This window comes from Sciurus carolinensis, chromosome 15 (assembly GCF_902686445.1).
Source record: "Sciurus carolinensis chromosome 15, mSciCar1.2, whole genome shotgun sequence".
NCBI classification, from domain to species: Eukaryota; Metazoa; Chordata; class Mammalia; order Rodentia; family Sciuridae; genus Sciurus; species Sciurus carolinensis.
Window position 1 is genome coordinate 32,404,619 of NC_062227.1, and position 14,856 is coordinate 32,419,474.

Genomic DNA, 14,856 nt, shown 5'->3' on the forward strand with positions numbered 1-14,856 from the left:
TACCCAAGGATCTTGTTAATGCACAGATGCTGACTCAAGGGATCTGCAGTGGGGACTGAGATTCTGTGTTTTGAACAAGCTCTCTAACTAACAGCAGAAATTTATTTTCTCAGGGTACTGGAGTCTGGAAGTCCAAGATCGAGGTGTTGGCAGGGTTGGTTTCTGGCGGGGCCTCTTTCCTTAGCTTGTAGATGACCACTTCCTTGTGATGTCTTCACATGGCCTTTGCTCTGCGCACACGCTTTGCTGGTGAATCATCCTCTTCTCCTAAGGACACCGACCTATGGAGTTAGGGCCTTACCCTTATGACCTTAATTATCTCTTTGAAGGCCCTATCTCTCAGTAGAGTGATACTGGGTGTTAGGGCTTTGATGGAACAGAAGAACTTGGGGTGGCAGAGGCACAATTCAGTCTATAACAGGTAGCAAGGGCTAGAGCAGCTCTGGCAGTAGAAATATCATGAAAGTCACATATATAACTAAAAATGGTCCAGTCCCTACATTTTAAAAAGTAAAAAAGAAATGGGGAAAATTGTCAATGGACTTTTATTTTCTTTATTTATGGGCTGTGCTGAGAATTGAATCCAGTGCCTCACACATGATAGGCAAGCACTCTACCACTGAGCCACAATCCCAGCCCAAAGAAATGGGGAAAATTAATTTTAATACTGTAATCTGTTTTATCTTACCCAATCTACCTGAAAAGTCATTTTGGCACATAATCAATATAAAAATATTAAGATATTTTATATTCTGCCTATATGCTTTTTTAAACATACTTTTTAATATAATTTTGAAATCCTACATGGATCTTATACTTTGAGCACATCTCCAATGTGGACTAACACATGTCTGTGCTCAATAGCCTCATGCAGGAGCATGAGGTACCTGGTGTGGGACCTAGGGGGGACACACGTGTCTGAGGTAAATTCTAAGAAAGGATATTTGAGGATTACTAAAGACGCACTTTCATTAATTTCACATAACAGTCACAGACTGCACTGTTGGTCCCTTCTATAGGATGTCATCTCCTACCTATTTTCCTCTTGCTCACTCCACATTGGACAATTCCTCAGACACACCAGGCGCTAGCTGGCTTCTGGTCCTTGGCTCTGACTGTTTCTTCCACCCAGAACACTCTCTCCCGAGATATCTACTTGATATCACCACCAAGTGATTGTATAAACCCTTGGGACGGGGTTCTTGTTCATCTTGGCAGCTTCCAGACCTCATGCATAACAGACATTTAATAGATGCTGAATGAAAAGTAATGAATGTATTGAATGAGGTCATCAAGATTTGGCTACTCAGTTAGGCACAGTGGCACATAGCTGTAACCTCAGAGGCTTGGGAGGCTGAGATAGGAGGATTGAGTTCAAAGCCAGCCTCAGCAAAAGTAAGGCACTAAGCAACTCAGTGAGACCCTGTTTCTAAATAAAACATGAAATAGGGCTGAGGATGTGGCTCAGTGGTTAAGTGTCCCCGAGTTCAATCCCTGATACCCTCCCCTGCTCCCCCCCCCAAAAAAAAGTGTGACTCAGTGGTCAAACACAGATTCAATCTGTGATACCAAAAACAAAAACAAAAACAAAAACAAACAAGACGAGGAAGAAAAAAAGATTTGGCTACTCATAATTTGTAAGGTGCAGCTTTGCAGTTACTAAGTAACTGTCTTTACTATATTTTTGGTATCTGTTTCAGATCATGAAATAAGAGTGTGTCATGAATTTTGTACAAATGAACTTACTGGCACCTGCTTGTTATCTTCTGGTGCCCTGTGCCTTAGGCCAGAGGTATGTAGATAAAATTCATAAGAAAATTCAGTGTCTTGGAGGAAGGAGGGACTGTACAGAGGGAAAAGAGGGGTGGGAGGGGTGGGGGGAAGGAAAAAATAACAGAATGAATCAAACATTATTACCCTATGTAAATGTATGATTACACAAATGGTATGCTGTTACTCCATGTACAAACAGAAACAACATGTATCCCATTTGTTTACAATAAAAATAAATTAAAATAAAAAACAGATTTAAAAAAAAAGAAATGTGGCATAATGAATTCCACTATTATATATAATTGCAATGCACTAATAAAAAAATCTAAAAAGAAGAATTACAAGGAGAAATAGACAAATACATCAATAAAGTAGAAAAGATGGAAAGGATGAATTATAACTTGTCATTTCGTCCTTTTTGGGACTCATCAGTACAGTGTAGCTAATGCTATAAAATTTTAAATATTTTATTTTTAAAACTCAATAATAAATAAACCATATTGAGATTAGGTATCCAATGAATGAAGAGTTCAAGTAATTATCTGTCATTTGATCTTAAATTAAAGCAGGATTTTAAATCCAATAAAGGGTAAGATAAAATGGCATTTGTTTTTAAGTATAGTATTTATTTATTCCACTGTAATTGAAAACACAAACATTGAAAACTGAAGTGTAAAAAACTTTGTCACTGTTTGTAATATTTTAGAATATAAAATAAACATTAATTTTAGTACTTTAAAAATTTTCATTTATAGTTAAGAGAATTTTGAATGGGGTAGCAAAAGTGTTAAAGGTCTCAAACCAATTATAATTTTTTCATTGACTATTAAATCATTTGCATGATTTAAAAAAAAAAAGAAAGAAAATGCAGTGTCTGATATGGAAATGTGTAATGGAAATATTGTGGCCAGAAAATGGAAAAATAACAATGCAAGCATAACTAATGCATGCAAACTAATTTTTAAATTTATCATGAAATGTTTCACACATATAAAATGCATAACTATGTGGTATAAAATTGCTATGGTGAATACCAATGCAAATGTTCTTTATATGTTAAAAATGGTTTCAATAAAATATATTTCATTTTCTATATAACAATGCTTGTTATATAACATGCGTGCTTGTGTGGATGTGGGGAGGAGAAGGTGCAGACTCAGGGCCCTTACATCCATACTCTGGGATGGTGGGTTCCTAATCCCATGTTTGGGTATATGCGTCTCAGGGTTGTGGCTTCACTTATAGAATAGCACATTTAATTTTTAAGCTTAACTAAATTGAAACATTATTTCCCAAGATCAAAGTACATTTGGTCTCTATGGTTGCATCCATATTTGCATCTAAACTCCATAAAAAGTTGGCTTCCTCCCTATCCAAATACTCCATTTCTACCTATCAAGTGATGGTTGTTGATGGCAGAAAAGACCTATTAGTAAATGATTATAAAGTACTTGGCTAATCAAAATGAGGGCTAAATAACCCTTTGATAAGGCTGGGCTGTGGCAGACATCGATAACCTGGGCCTTATTGGCCCTCAAACTCTTTGTGAGGACTAGCCTGGGCAGGTATCCTGTGATACGTATTGTTCATGTGTCCCCAGCACCCTGCACTGATTGGATGTACCCTGGTGCTGAGCACTGCAGAAACTGTGCACAACCCAGAAAATGCACTGTCTCTCATCCTCAGAATGATCTCACTAGAATGGGGTGGCCTTGCTTGTTTTCTCCTTTGTTCTTTCTTTTCTTTCTTTCCTTTTTCTCCTTCTCTTTTGCAGTGCTAAAGATCAAACCCAGGGCCTCACACGTGCGAAGCAAGCCCTCTACCACTGAGTTACATAGCCTCAGTCTATTGGCCTCCTTTTACTAGCTTTTCAGATATGCACAAGGAAGTCTGCGCATTGTAGAAAAACACAATTAATTTCTTCCTTCCTTCCTTCTTTCTTTTACTGAGGATTGAACCCAGGGGCATTTTACCTTTGAGCTACATCCTTTTTTTTTTTTTTTTTTTTGATTTTGAGATAGGGTCTTACTAAGTCACTTAGGATCTCACTAAATTGCTGAGGCTGGGCTCAAACTTATGATCCTCCTGTCTCAGCCTCCCAAGTGGCCGGGCTTACAGGAATGTGCCACCACACCCAGTTAGAAAAACACAATTTGAAATGTTTAAAAACACTGCTAATCAAACAGATACTTGCACACTTGTATTCATAGCAGCAAAATTGTTCACAGTAGCTAAAAGGTGGAAGCAATCCAAATGTCCATCAACAGGTGAATGGATAAACAAGATGTGGTAGTGTGCACCATGGAGTACTATTTAGCCTCAAAAATGAATGAAATTCAGACACGGACTACAACATGGATGAATCTGGTTTACAAAGTGAAGTAAAGCAGACACAGAAGGGCAGATACTATACGATCTACTTACATTAGGCACCTAGCACCGTCAAGTTCATGGAGGCAGAAAGGAGAATAGTGGTTGCCAGGGCCTGGGGAAAGGGAAATGGGAAATTATTGTTTAGTGGGTACAGAGTCGGGGAAGATGGAACTGTTCTGGAGACAGATGCTTGTGATGGTTGTACAACAGTGTGAATGTACTTAAAGCCATTGAATGTACACCCAGAAATGGTTAAAATGTTACATCATATGTTAGGTACATTTTACCACACTAAAAAATGTAGATACATGAACACACATCTTAACACCCACATCCCCCCCCCCCACACCACTACTCAAAGCATTTTCTGATTTGTGATTCTTGCTTAAAGTTAGGAAAGCTATAGATCCCGTCATCAATCCAACTTCCCTTTGACTCTAGGAAGCTCCGTGCTGTCTTTGACCTAGTGTTCAGGAGGAGGTGGGTCATATGTGGGTCATCTTGACCTCATTTTACTGTGGCCAGGGAAGACAGCTAATGTCAGGTGCTGGAAAACCAGGGAGGAATAGGAATGGGGACCTCAGGACTGGGATGGGGAGAAAAACCTATAAGTTGATAAGGAAGAGACCAATTGATAATTAAAGAAAGAGGAAAGCTGGTAGACACCATTAAGACTGAAGATCATGCAAGTAGCAAAATGTGATTCCTTCAGATCTGAGTAGGGAAGTTGTTTTTTTTTTTTTTGTACCAGAGATTGGACCCAGGGGTGCTTAAACCACTGGGCCATCCCCAGCCCTTTTATGTATTTTATTGGAGACAGGGTCTCACTGAGTTGCTTAGTGCCTCGCTTTTGCTGAGGCTGGCTTTAAACTCACGATCCTCCTGCCTCCGCCTCTCATTGCAGGTGTGCACCACCACACCAGGCTGAGTAGGGGAAGTTTTGCGTGGGGTGCTGGATGCGTGCATAAGGTGCAGGATTAAGTGAGGAGGTGATGGGGTGATGCTTGAAATGGTTTGATCTGGAGCTGAGCTGAACTGGCTGCCCCTGGGAATAATATGTTCTGCACCTCCTATTTATTTATCTCCTTTTGAATTTCAATATATTTTCTTAAAAACTAGGCCTTTAGTTTCTTGTGTATGAATAGGAAAATTTGCATCTGTGTTCTTCTTCCCTCACTACTCAGAAATCTGGAAATTCAATGTTTCCTAATGGCTGAAGCTAAAGCTATTGCTTTGGTTGCCAAATGGATTGGGTAGAAATCTGAACTTACTGTCACCGGAAGCAACACCAAATAACCAGGTGCTGAGGGTTCCTGGCAGGGTTCTGTGGAAAGTACAGGGAAGCACCTGGCACGGGGCCCTGGGACTGGGCTACGGCTGGGCAGTGGGCAAGAGCAGGGGAGAGCTCGATAGAGCTGATCTAACCTTCCAGCCATCCCTAGCCCCGCCCACCTGCTGTCCATGGCTGCTTTACACTGAGAGTTATTTTTTGCTGAACTCCCTCTATCCAAACCAACCTCTCTGAATTTGGTCTATCTCTCACCCTGGCAGGTGAAAATGAATTTCTTTTAAAATGTTTCTCTGGGATTTCCGTTTCAGGTACCAGTAAGACTTACTAAGACCACAAACAACTCCAGAGAATGTATATACACCACTGGGCCTGACTCAGAGTGTTCTTAAATCATCACCACCATTATCATCATCATCATCACCTTCAGAACAACAGTAAAAAATGTTTACAAGAATCATTAAACCTATTGTTCAAATAGCAATACTAGAAATATCAGAAAAGTAGATGAATAAATTTTATATAGTCATCAAAATGCATGGACTAAACAACATACAACAAAGTCAATAAATCTTAACATGTGTTAAGAAGTAGTTACCCAGCTGAGTGTGGTGGTGCACGCCTATAATCCCAGTGGCTCAGGAGGCTGAGGCAGGAGGATTGTGAGTTCAAAGCCAGCCTCAGCAACTTAGCGAGGCCCTAAGCAACTTAGCAAGGCCCTGTCTCTAAAGAAAATATAGAAAAGGGTTGGGATGTGGCTCAGTGGTTAAGCACCCCTGGGTTTTATCCCTAGTACCAAAAAAAAAAAAAAAAGAGGTGGGTGCCAAAAGATAACAACCAGCATGATACCCTTTTTAATAATTAAAACCAAAAAAAAAAAAATGCACATAGATTTAATATAACTGCTTACAAAGTAAACCCAAGTCATGATGAATATGGAATTTGGATGGCCTGGTTGCAGGCCACATGGGACCATTTGGTTAAGTGAAGGGTATAATCCAGTTCCTTGCTTTTGGTGGGGGGGAGGCTCGAGTGTGCTTATTATCTTATTAAAAACATCTAACCAAATGAAAGCAGGTGCATGAGCCGGTGAAGAGTGGGCTATGAACAGGATTAGGATTCATTCGTAACTTGATGCTATGTTGCTGAGGTTTTTGTCTTACCCCAGCTGCCCAAACCAAACCCCAGAAGACTCTTACCCTCGCTGTCCTATCTGCCCGAGGACACCTGCAAACTCCGCTCCTTCAGATTTCTTTCCTTTTGCTGCAGGCACCCTTGCCTGCTATTAACGTGCATAGGACATTACCCCCAGGAGTAGAAGAGTAGGATTTATTAGTCTTGAACATATATTTTTAGAACAGTCTCAACTATCTTTCTACCTCTCTACCTGTAGATTTATTCCATTCCTTTTAACAGCTGCACAGATTTATCTCTGCCATCATTTATTGACAACTCTTTTGTTGATAACTGTTTAGACTACTTCTAGGTTTTGCTTCCACAAAAAGTTGCTACAATAAATAAAAATGCCGCCAGGAATATTATTCTACCCCAGAGTGAGTATGCTGGTAGAGTAAGGCTGTAAAAGAATTGCTGAGTCCAAAAAAACCCCATGTATTTACATTTTGGTAGCTACTGCCAAATTGCCTCCAAAATGGTTATATCTACTTCTAAATCTGGCCACATGTCATGGTGGGAGTCACCGGCTATGTGAGGAAGCCAGCTTTGTGTGGCTTGCTTTTTCTTTACTCCCAGAGTCTAGGAATGGGGCCTGGACAAGGGCCAGGGGAGAGGCCATTCATCTGCTGACCTTTAGTGTCTCCTCTCTGCGTTCTGATTGCTCATGGGCAGAGGTTTGGTGCTTCTCCTTGGCCCTGGGAAATTTCCTGTGTCCCCTCTGCCTTTCCCCCTTCACCTACATTCAGTGAGCCAGTAGGCCTGGCCTCCTGCATGACTTTTCACTCTCTGGGAAATGGTGAGATGGCTTCTCATCTGCCTCAGGGAGATGTTCTTAGGATTTGTGAAAATCCCTTTGGGAGGAAAGGTATAAACATATAAATCAAAACTTAAAAATATACTCCTCAGGACTGGGGTTGTGGCTCAGTGGTAGAGTACTTGCCTAGTCTGTGTGAGGCCCTGGGTTCCATCCTCAGCACCACATAAAAATAAATAAAATAAAGGTATTGTGTTCATGTGCAACTAAAATAAATAAATAAATAAATAAATAAATAAATAAATAAATAAATAAATAAGTAAAAACTATACCCCCCAAATAATGGCACTGGGGAAAGTCCAAGATATAATTTTATAATGTCAATAAAAGTGGGTCACTCATTCAGAAATTTGACATTCTTCCTTTTGGATTCAGACTTCCCAAGGTTGGGTTTCAAGCCTACAACTTCCCGCGTGAAGCTCATAGCCCTTTGCTTGGCCCTGGTTGTGTGGTGACAGAAGAAAGAAGAGACCATCTCCTCCTTGGCTCAGGTCTATCAGGGTGTGTTTTTCCTGCTTAGCACGAGTCATGTCTGTGTGGGCAAGAACACAAAACCTACTGTAATATTTCCGTGAGATTTTGGATCAAATATCCCAAATTCTGTGTCATCGCCATCCAGTGGCCTCTACTTAGTTGACTTGACATGAATCTTGTGAGGTCCTGATTTCTCAGGGCCCTGGTCTCCCAGCAAGGGTAGGAACAACCTGGAGTCCCTCTATCTTGGGAAGTTCCAAACTGAAGTGGTTGATTCTTTGCTCTAATTTTGTCCTTTCATAGAGTGAAAGGATACCAGTTTCTGCTGGCATATAAAAAATATGATAATTCCCAATGTTAGGAAATAGTCATAGAAGCCACCTTGAGCCATTTAAGCCTCTGCAATGTGAACACACAAGCCACTGGGCTGTGTGGTGGCTCTGCTTGAAGGCAGCTTGGATCCTTGATCTGCTGTGGGCTCACCTGTAGATTGCTTGGGTTTCCACCCTATTGTACCGTGAACCACAGTGGGCTATTTTGGAAATCGATTACAAACCAAGCCAGGCTGAAGGATCCCTTCTCTAAGCCTAGAGACCTGCAGTAGAGATGGTATGAGGTCAAGGGTTTGCCAAGGAAGACCCAGATTCTGTCCCTAACTGACTCAGACCCTTAACTTCTTGAACTGTAAGACAGTGTCTAGAATTGATCTGGTCTTAGGTAGGACGAGGGTTTGAGGTAAGAGCTGCTATGCATGAGGACTCGGGGGTGGCAAGAGCAGAGTATTGAATATCCTTTGGTAGTAAACATCATCTTTTACCGAAGAACATAAAAGCCAAATGTGAAACTAAATAATCCCCAGACTAGAAACAATTTAGGATAGCATAGACTCAGTTTGACAAAATGGTTAACTTTAACATAACATCATGTCATTATAGTTTAAAGGTTTTAATTTACCAGATGTAAGTTACCGGCATAGCCTGTAATACAGAATGATTAACATGCTGCTGGTTTAATATGTATTACTTCATATAAGCCACAGAAGTGTCCTATGAGATAGGTAATAACATTTACCCAATTTTACATGTTATGTAAATAGTCTAGGTCAATAAATCTGAGTACAACAACAATAATAACATCAGTAATAAATTACATTTATTTAGTGTTTATTAGATTCAGTGTGTAAGCTAAATACCTTCACACGTAACGTATTTCATTTCTTCCTCTTAACCCCATTAGGTGGATATCATTATCTCTGTGTTCTAGACAGGGAAATTAAGATAAAAAGAAGTTAAATCAATCTACTTCTTAAATAAAAAGAAGTTAAATATGACAAAATATTTCAGTTAATTCACTGAACTGTTGAAAGGTTAGAGCTGGGATTTGAAATAGGAGCACACAAGGTAAAACAGAAGCCATCATGCCATTTAGCAGAAGAAGGCCTGAACCTCTGAAGAAAAAGATAATTTTATTTCAATTTCCATTGTATTCAAAAATATGTAGCATTATGCCAAGTAACTGCAGTTTTTGTTTGGGGGAGCTACTCTATGTCATAAAGGGACCTATTGTGAAGTAAATCTTACTTTCCCATAGGAGCAATGTTGTAATGAAGGACCTTATTCTTGGCCAAGAATTCCACATCAAATAAATCACATCGATGACCAACAATATGGTGGAGAAACAGAACCAAACAATAAAATTATATTCCCAAATCAAAGGATTTTGGAACTCAAAGGGACCACAGAGACTATATAATAAGTGCATTTAAAACTATTCTAAGCAGAGAAATCCCTTCTTCAGCAAAATCTTATTAGCCCCATAAATATTATAGCCAAAAAAAGAGCCAGGTCATTTGTATAAGAATGGAGACTTAGAACTCAAAACACTCTACAACAAGAATACAAATAACCCAATCAACAAATGGGCTAAGGATATGAACAGACGCTTCACAGAAGAAGATCTATAAGCAATCAACAAACATATGAAAAAATGTTCACCATCTTTAGTAATAAGAGAAATGCAAATCAAAACTATTCTAAGATTCCATCTCACCCCAATTAGAATGGCCATTATCAAGAATACAAGCAACAATAGGTGTTGGCGAGGATGTGGGGAAGAAGGTACACTCATACATTGCTGGTGGGGCTGCAAATTAGTGCAGCCACTCTGGAAAGCAGTGTGGAGATTCCTTAGAAAACTTGGAATGGACCCACCATTTGACCCAGCTATCCCACTCCTCGGCCTATACCCAAAGGACTTAAAATCAGCATATTACAGAGATACAGCTACATCAATGTTCATAGCTGCTCAATTCACAATAGCCAGACTGTGGAACCAACCTAGATGTCCTTCAATTATGGCATTTGCAGGCAAATTAATGAAATTGGAGAATATCATGCTGAGATAAGCCAATCTCAAAAATCCAAAAGGTGAATGATCTCACTGATAAGTGGATGATGACACATAGTGAGGGATGGGAGGGGGGCAAGAATGGAGGAAGGAGGGACTGTATAGCAGGAAAAGAGGGGTGGGAGGGGTGGGGGGAAGGAAAAAAATAAGAGAATGAATCAAACATTATTACCCTATGTAAATGTATGATTACACAAATGGTATGCTGTTACTCCATGTACAATCAGAAACAACATGTATCCCATTTGTTTACAATTAAAACAAAAAAAAAAGAATGGAGACGTAATACGTATCTGTACATTTGATACCTTGAGTACTTCTTTGGGATCCAAAAAAAAAAAAAAAAAAAAAAATGGTGATGGTGACAGATGAGAAGGGGGCTGTGGCCAGGAAGGAAGGGATCCTCACCTGTCACTTTATTCCCTTGATATTGATTTTTTTTTTTAGGTGGGTGCACACTGGGGATTGAACCCAGGGGCTCTTAACCGCTGAGTCACATTTCCCAGTCCTTTGAAAAAATTTTTTATTTGGAGACAGGTCTCACTAAGGTGCTTAGGGCCTCACTAAGCTGCTGAAGCTGACCTCGAACCTGTGATTCCTGAGCCGCTGGGATTACCAGCATGAGCCACCATGCCCAGCGATATTATTTGAATTTTAAAACAATACACACATAAGTATCTCAAAGAAAATTACTCTACTGGGGGTGTCCTTTCTCTTGTTTCTTTTCCTACTTCTCTGGCTCCAAACTGGGAACTAACTCTAAACCCAGTCCTAACCCCGATTCCCTCTTTCCTGCAGGTTACCAGTCACTACCAACCGCAGGCATAGCCCTTAACTTCACAGCACCTTGACTTTCTCATCTGAAAAACCTCATGCTGTTAACCCCCCCACCGGGGCCCAACATGTTATCATTCCATCAAGTGATCAATGTAAAAATTATGACTGACTGAGGTAGTTACATTGTTTTCTTTATACTAAACTGTTGAAACCATCTGTGTCTTTCACTCTTGATGGCACAAGTCCATTCAGACCAGCCTCTTTTCAAGTGCTTAATGGCCACCTGTGGCTGGTCTCTGCCCTACTAGGTCTATTGCCTGGACTTTAGTACACACAATGAATGATGGCTGTCATTGATCTTCTGCCTTTGCACAGAGTATGACTTTTCCCTGTTTTCTGTTGAACTATTGCTCAGATCTCAAGATGAATCCAGTTGTTCACTTCCCTGAAAAGCCTCTGATCCCCCATCTCCAGTCTTTGCTCTCCCGATGCCTCTCTCCAGTGTAGATATTTTGTTTATCTTCCTAGAGTCTAAGCGCCTCAAGAACTGTACCCACTTTAGGTTCTTTCTAACCCTGGGGCACCGCTCAATGAGTGGCAGATGGAAGGCCCCAAAACCTGGCAGGTGAGTGAATGAGGGAGGGAGGAGTGGCACACATACCATGTGCTTTGGTGGCCGGGCGGTTAGGAGCTACTTGTTTGTTCCTCTTTCCTTTTGTTATTAATTTTTAAATATTGGTTGGCAGAACCAGCTCCCTCTTCCTTCTCAAACTTCCTTTCAAGGTCATTTCCCCAACCTGGGCTTTGCTACAGAGAAGTCATGATAAGAAAAGCAAATGTCTTCATTAAACAGTGGGCCCCCGAGAAATCTGGAAAGGTAAGCAGGAGCACCCAGATACACACACGGGCAGCTTTCATGCACACGCTTCCTTCGAGGCTGTAAACCTTTGCAAAATGGAAGCAGAGACTGCTCCGTCTCCTTTTCTTTCAGGAATTTGAGCCAGGGAATAAGAAGGACTGTGAAATGGTTCAGGAGATGAGATGCCGGGAGAGCAGGGAGGTAGCTTACCACGAGCGTCTCTGGGAGCAGATCTTTCTGCTGGGGGTGGCCGTGGGGGTGGGGTACACCAGACCAGGCACTTCACAGGACACTGGGGGTAGGGCTAAGGAGCCTGTGACTGTGTCATTTGTGCACATTCTCTTAATTCCCACAGTGTCCCTTTTCCTCCTGGTTTCTGCCCCCGAGAGTGGAGGTGAGGGTGGGGAGGGACACTGAGGCATTTTTTATCCTGGGCTCATTTTTCACCTTTTGTCAAAGCTGTGTGTCAAGTTTGGTCGACCTCAGCACTGGCACATCCCTGTCTCCTAACTTTAAGGCACCGAGGAGTTGCCGTGTTTGATGTGTCTTAACTTTAACACAAAGCACGCCAGGGCTGGTTAATGATCATGAACTGTCACGGCAGCCACTCTGCAAAGGTGACATTGATGGATGGGGCCTGCAGCTTCGGGGGAGGTGGGTGGTGCAGGGGCAGAAGGTTTATTTAAGCCAAGGCTGATAATGGGGGGCCTTGAGAGTCACTGACCAGCAGGACTTTAATGGGTTATCGGTGGAGAGTCCCTTTGCTGCACTGCCCTCTGAGGGGACGCTTCTCTGCCTGTCCGCCAAATAAAAACATTCCGTGAAAATTCAGAGCTATTTTCAGTCCTCTGCTAGGAGGAAAGAAAAAGCCCACTTCTGTAACCAACCTTGTCATGTCTCTTGATTTGGCCTCATTTATCTAGAAGTTCATGTTTACGTTCCTTAGCCATTTGAAGAAAGCATGAGTAAAGAACTTGTGCAGAGGTGGGTTTAAGGGAGAATGAATTCAACTTTCTGAATAGGCTTAATCCCCTTGGGATGGCCACTGGGATGTGAAAAGGTGTAAAATTGGGATTCCTTAAGAGACGGCCTCTGGGAAAAATAAATCTACTTTTAAAAAATAACTCAGTAAAATTTTTATTTTATTTTATTTTATCTATTTTGGTGCTAGAAATGGAACTCAGGGACCCTTGCGTGTTAAGCCTGTGCTCTGCCACTGAGTTATACCCCCGATCCCAGTAAACTTTTTGATTCCCATTTTGTTTTTGAATTTGCTGACCGTTCCATCAAGTACATGACTCGGGAGAGTGTCTGTCTTTCTTTCAGTAAATATGATATCACTGTCATGTGTTCTGGAAAAGCCACTTTTCAATGCGATGCACCCCAGGTTAGAAGCTACAATTTCCTCCTTGTCTCTTGATGTAGCTGTGCTTCTTATGTTTCATTAAAATAAGCTCTCAGGAAATGACCTGACCACAGAACCCTCCTTTGGATGGAGATGCCAAATTTGGATCACCAGGGGACCTTTAATCTCTGAAAGCTGAAGCAAAGAGATGCACTATCGGGGTCCACTGATAATTCTGTGATGTGAGAGCTAATTCCTGATGGAGACGTCTAGTTGGCTCCTTGCTTACTAAATTCAGCAGCTTGTGGCCCCTACTCATTGCTGGACAGCATAAACATCAGCTTTTGGTAAATAAACGCAGGCTATCATGCAGCCGTCCAACAAGCACTTAAGCTGTGACTGACAGCTTGCTCTGGAGGACTTAGAGTCTAGGGCCAGAGCTTTTGGGTGCAGAGGCTCTGAGGTTCCAAGATAAACAAATCTGTCGGTGAGAGTGACCAGAGTGTTAGGTCAGTCCAAGGGTCACTTATAGGTCATCCTGCTGGGAGCTTGGTCTCTGCTTTGTGTTTATCCCAGGGAGAGAAGCAGGAGGGGCTGGGCTAGAGGATTGGGTCTCCACTGGGAAAACATCTCTGGCCTGCTCATCAGAGCCCGTGGAATTGGATCAGCACCTACCGTGCTTTGGGCAATCCAGTAAAGGGTATGGATGTGGGATTTTTTTTTTTTAATTTATAATTTTTTTTTTTTATTTTAAAGGAGTCAGTGGATAAATTATTTTGGAAATACAGATTATAGAACATATGAACCAGTTTACCTCTGCTGCAGAAAGAGGCAAAGGATATCCAACACCTCGAATGAAGTACTAGAGTGCTGTTCTGAACTTTTAGCAGTCAGTATTGCAAAAGACAAAGGAGGGATTGGGAAATGTTCTCTGTTCCTATCTAGTTTCTGGATTTTATGAATTTTTCTGGAAAATATTTCCTTGGGATTATTATTTTTGGGGGAGTGATTCTCAATTTGCTTCCTTTCTGGTGCTTGGCTTGTTAAAATGGGTGGAGAAGCAAGTGGGTTATGTATTATGGTGCTCCTTAGTTGGTTTTTTTAGCAAAGTAAAGATGACTATCCCCAATGATGTGACATCAAAGGAAGAACTGATGGCAGGCTTTTGTTTCAAGATTGCAGATGAAAAAGACTTTTTAAATCCAATGTTCAGTTGCTTGGTCTGGAAAATAGCCCCATTTAATGAAAGGTCTAAAGGAACTGGTGTCTTCAGACAAGGTAGAAGCTAAATGCACGCACAAGCCCTAGGGGATATTGGTAGACCACTTTTAAGCAAACCCAATTTACAAACTGTATGATGTAATAAAGATATATTAAGAATTTAATGCTATATGTAGAGATGCATCTAAAGATATGATTAAAAGAAATGAAATCATACTGGTGTCTACAACCACAAAGGAATCCAAGTGAGGATCAGTGGGCACAGTGAATTACAGTGGAATCGAAATAGGAAAACCAGAAGGTAATGGGGAATCTTTGGACATTTAGAAATTAAACATAAAGAGGAAAGG

The 14,856-nt window shown here is 41.1% G+C and overlaps 1 pseudogene; it reads right to left on the reverse strand.

The window, feature by feature from the left end:
* Nucleotides 1–214: 214 nt before the first annotated feature.
* LOC124965358 (40S ribosomal protein S24-like) overlaps nucleotides 215–14,856 on the reverse strand; it is a 40,507-nt pseudogene continuing 25,865 nt past the window's right edge.